Source organism: Echinops telfairi, unplaced genomic scaffold (assembly GCF_000313985.2).
Source record: "Echinops telfairi isolate 266 unplaced genomic scaffold, ASM31398v2 ScPeMD7_7468;HRSCAF=8506_0, whole genome shotgun sequence".
Taxonomy (NCBI): domain Eukaryota; kingdom Metazoa; phylum Chordata; class Mammalia; order Afrosoricida; family Tenrecidae; genus Echinops; species Echinops telfairi.
In genome coordinates this window covers 36,510,326-36,515,432 of record NW_022111369.1, presented here as the reverse complement: position 1 = coordinate 36,515,432, position 5,107 = coordinate 36,510,326, and the positions used below count along the sequence as shown (strand labels likewise).

Genomic DNA, 5,107 nt, shown 5'->3' with positions numbered 1-5,107 from the left:
CAGCCAGGCAGCATTGCCCTCAAAGGAAGTGATGGTTACTGGGTCAACACTCCCACCTGCTGGTCATGGTATTGGCCCAGCTGCGAGATTATGGGAAAGGACAGCAAAATTCAAAACCACACTTCCATGGAGGAGATTCTGACTCATAGCAAAAGGGGAATTCATCCACATGTAGCGGAATTCACCCCAACCCAGACATGTGTGTGCTAGAAGAAATGTGCCTTGGGTTCTGGTGAACAAAGGTTTGAAGGAAGATCACGGCATCCTTTCCGAGGGAGTTAGATGGTGGAGGATGGGAACAGCTGCAAAAGATTGTTCGCATTCTGGACCACGTGAAAATAATTGCTATACAAAAAAGAAAAAAAAAGCTTGAGATATTTTCTTGGGGGTGGGCTACCTATATCTATATTCTGAAAGTGAGAAGGTCTTCTAAGGATTTTGTGTGTTTGTTTAGAATATAATGCAAACAAGGGCTCTGGGCCCCATTCTCCCCAAGAATACTTACCAGCTTCACCGGATGTTGTCTGAGTCGGCTCACCTTTGCCTATTGAAAACAAGCCGTGTGGATCTCATTTTCAGCAATCTGACCTACTCTTCAAAGGTCACCAGCCTCCACTCCGTTCCTCCTGGGGAAACTTGATGGAAAACACCAGCCCTTTCCACAAAGACGCTAAATTTGTTGCTAACTGCTGTAGTCACCATGATCAGTTAGGGATTGAACTAGAATAAATATCTTCCTATATTAATACATTTTTTCTGGTCGTATAAATTGGCCCAAGAAGATGCATGCCACATAAGAAAGGGGATGTACGTGGATGAGATGATGAGCAATTAAAAATTTTTTTCCCTTTTAGTGCCACTGGGTTGATTCCCACTTACATCCTCAACGCTATAGGCTAGAGAACGAACAACCCCATGAGGTGGCTGAGACTGGCATCTTACAGGGGCTGAAAGTCTCCTCTTTCTCCCGTGGAGCAGTTGGCAGGCTTCCACTGTGCACCTTGAGGTTAGCGCCCACCGCTTAACCCACTGCATTACCAGGGCTCTCTGGTCTCACATCCAGCTTCTTCGTATTACCTAACACTTTTTCAAGGGGCGGGGGAGTGTCATGGTTTACAACACTAGTTGTGTTGTTCAATATAGTAGTTACAATTATTTTGTCTATCCACCATTTCTCCTGAATGCACTTTCCAAAAAGCCAAAGAAGTTCTCCTTCCATAGTGCTTGTCTCCCGTCTGCTTGTCTTTGCCTGTTCCTGTTCCCACAAGCGCTCCGTTCCCACTCCCAGCCACCCTGCGGGACAGAGGAGAACTGCCCCGGAGGGTTTCCAAGGCTGTCATGTTTGACAACCAGCTTGTCACATCTTTCTCAGTCAGAGAAGCCAGTGGCTTTACCCCATCACAGTGATCACATTTACTCAAGGCCAGAAATCAAAGGACATATTGCATGGGACAAATCTGCTGTGCAGACTTATTTGAAATGTTAGAGAGCAATGATGTCACTTTGGGGACTACGGTGCACTTGTTTGATCCCAGCTGTAGGATTTCAATTGCCTCCTACGCATGTGCAAGAAAACCAAGCAGCACTGATGCGTGCAAATTCGGGTGTGGGTGAAGAATGTTGACCGTACCACGGACTGCATAAATCTCGGAACTTATGTTCCAAGAGCGTGCTTGGAAGCAAGAATAGTGAGACTCTGTCTCCACACTTTGGACAGGTTACCAGGAGAGACCAGTCCCTGCGGAAGTACATCGGGCTTGGGAAAGTAGACGGGCGATGAGAAAGAACGAAGACCTTCAGGGAGACAGTGGATGTCACAATGGGCTCCAATATAACCCTGATTGTGAAGATGGTGCAAGACCAAGCTGAGCTGCACCATTAAGGGTAGGGCTGTGAAGAGTCAGGTCTGAGTTGATGGCACTTTATAACAACAGGAAGTCCCTAAATGTTCACTATTCAGGACACAGAGCTACGGAGACTGTAAATGTGTAAATAGACCACACCGATGATCTCACTTGAGCCCCACAAGGCAGGGCCATGAGCCACGCTTTGCAGACGAGGCCATCCAAGTGACCTGCCCAAGGTGGGGTTGCTTCTCCCGGCTCCTCTCTTGGTGTCTACAGCCCTGCAGACCCAGTAGGCTAAGCCCACTGAGCGAGAAAGCTGAGCAGTTGGCACCTGCTGCCCAAGCCTGGGGCCCAGCCTTGGCCGAACCAGAAGCCAGGGGCTGTCCTGGAGGTACTAGCTGGGAGCCACTGTGGTGGAATGACCATAGCTGATACGGCCACAAAAATCCCTCCCGTGAGGCAGCCGGAGAGCACGGGGGGAGGATGGCTGCTCCAGAGGCCAAGTGCCCTGACTGGGTTTCCCCAGCCAGCCCCGGTTCCGCTGCTGTGCCGGTTGTCACCAGGAGTCCTGCAGGGGTTGTCACCAGGAGTCCTGCAGGGGCCCTCGGAGGCAGGAGGTCAGCGCTCAGCCCAGCTGCATCCTGACCTTGGCCATGATGATTGCTGGCATCCCCACAGTGCCTGTCCCAGGCTTTCAGGAAGAGGACCTGATCCGGGTGGCTCAGGCGTTCATGACAGCCCATCCAGGGCCCAAGGGACCGTGGGTGGGGTAGGGGGGAGCCCGCATGCAGCCCGCATTCAGTTCCCCCTGTAGTGAGCTGGGCGGGGCAGGACACACCCTGGCGGGGGAGGGTGCCTGCTTGTGGCTGGAAAAAATAGCACCAGACATGCAGGGTGAAATACAGAAATAAACTTGTAAATAAGTTTCCCCGGGTCTTAAAGGCTGGCTGAGCTTTGCCCCTAGGGCTATGGGAAGAGGTCAGGCACAGGCATCCGTTGGCTTAAGACAATCTGCCTCCATCATCTGGAATACGAGACTTCATCCTGGCTGCCTGCCTAGGAGCTTTCAAAGACCCAAATAGGCAGGTGACTTTTTGGATGTCAGGGAAGTTGAAATCTAATAGAGGAGGTGGGTTGGCAGAACCTAAGTCTGAAGTGCCAGCAGGCAAATCTTTATAAATAAAAGATGCAATCAATTATTTAGCATAATCAAACAAGCTTGAAGAATGGAGGTATACCACTTGCTAGTTCTTGTAAGTTTAATGCACAGTCATAGGGATGCATAATGCATGAAGACATGGCCCCCACTGGATCCCATCTTAGGAGAAAGACTGCTGGCATGAGAGAGAAAGGGACTGCATTTCAATCAATTATTTGCAGGTGATGTGTTGCATTTATTCATACAGCATAATAAAGCTGATGTGGGCAAGTAGCATCAATTTCCTTTCTGTGGAAAGATCCGTGAGCCCATGAGGAAATACATTCGATGGAGAACAGGCGTGCTGAGCTCTCTTCCGACTGAAGATTGCTAAGTGCCCTCCAGGTTGAGGCACATTCCCACAAACCTTCGTGTTGGGAATTACGAGTCCAGGAAGTAATTTGGCAGGCTGTCCTATGGACGACGACGTCACAGGGCAGACCTTGAAGACTTGGTCAAGGTCCAGGGCCTGGATCTCGCTCTCTCAGTCTCACTGACGCCAAAATCTGATCCCAGGGCTCCATTTCCCAAGGTTTTCAAGGACCCATCTGGAGGCAGATGTGCATTATCCTTCCCCACAGCTTAAAACAGAGAGACGGTTTCCTATGCACTGGGATAGTCAGAGCAAGGCACTCTTTCCCTGCAGGCAGACCATGATGGGAGGCCACATCCTAAGCGGGCTGCGGGTGAGCGTGGCATCAGAACAGGACAGCCATGCCAATGAAACGTCTGGAGCACCAGCCTAAAGCAGCCGATGTCCACCTGACACGAGAAGGTCTAACCCGGAACTTCTCAAACTGGTTGGTACCTGTTATGGACTGAATTGCACCCTCCCCCTCTGCCCCCACCTCCAATATTTGGTGAATTCTAGCCCCTATATTTATCATCCCACTTGCAAATGGGATTTTCTTTGTTATATTAATGATGCAGTATCCACCCATGGGGAGTTTTGATAGAGCAAACAGAGCATGCGAGTAGACAGGGGACAAAGGCTTTCCCCTACAGCGGACCCACGGAGTGAGAAGCTTCTTTCAGAGCCGGCTCCCTGAATACAGACTGACGGCTGCCTAAACCATGAGGCAATGCATTTCCATTGGTGACATTTCTGTTACAGCAGCACCAGGTCACTAAGACAGTAGCCATTAAAGAATTGTGAAATCATGTGGTGCAAGACACCCAGACACCAGGTGAAAAAAAATAAGACAAGGAGTAGAATACGTCTGGTAGTATCGTGTGTAGCCAAAGTAAGGTGATGGTTTAAAGCCCAGACACTAAATGCAGGTGAAACCAGCTTTGCCAACAAGTTGACTCCACCACGGCAGCCCCATGTGTGCCAGGTAGAAATGCGCTCCATGGAGTTTCCAATGGCTGACCCTTTGGAAGCAGGTGACAAAGCTTCTCTTCTGAGGTGCCTCTGAGTGGACTTGAGCCTTCAACCTTTCAGTTGGCAGTGAACTTGTTGACCATTGGTACCTTAGGGACTCCAAATCCAGCCTATGGAGGGCCACATCCTAGCTTTGTCAACTATCAGGTTGAGTTGGTCTGCTAAGCACAACATCAGCAGTTTGAATCCACCAGCATCGCCAAAGGAGAATGAGGAGGATTTCTAGTCCCATAAAGAGCTGCAGTCCCAGAAACCCACAGGGGCAGTTCTATTCTCTCAGATAGGGTCGCTGTGAGTTGGAATCGATTCACTGGCAATGAGTTTGAGCGTGAGTCTGAACCCTGGGCGAGTGACTGAATCTCTCTGTGTGTTCCACTTCTTTGTTTTCAAAATAGGTACAATCATAGTGCCTACCTCATCATGAGGAACCTTGGTGGTATAGTGGTTGGGCTGCTAACTGCAAGGTCAGCAGTTTGAAACCACCAGCTACTCCTCGGGAGGAAAATGGGGCTTTCTACTCCTATAAAAAATTAGTCTGAAAGGGGACTTATAGAGGTCTAGATAAAGACATGTACATATGCAAATATATTTATACATGAGGATGGGGAAATAGATCTATGAGCCTATATTTATAGGTTTAGTATTAAGGTAGCAGAAGGACATTGGGCCTCCACTCAA

General features: G+C 49.3%; 2 pseudogenes; both read left to right on the top strand.

Annotated features, from left to right (window-relative positions):
* Nucleotides 1-2,079: 2,079 nt before the first annotated feature.
* Nucleotides 2,080-2,620, top strand: LOC105978680 (annotated as a pseudogene).
* Nucleotides 2,621-3,759: 1,139 nt separating this feature from the next.
* Nucleotides 3,760-5,107, top strand: part of LOC101639092 — a 2,736-nt pseudogene continuing 1,388 nt past the window's right edge.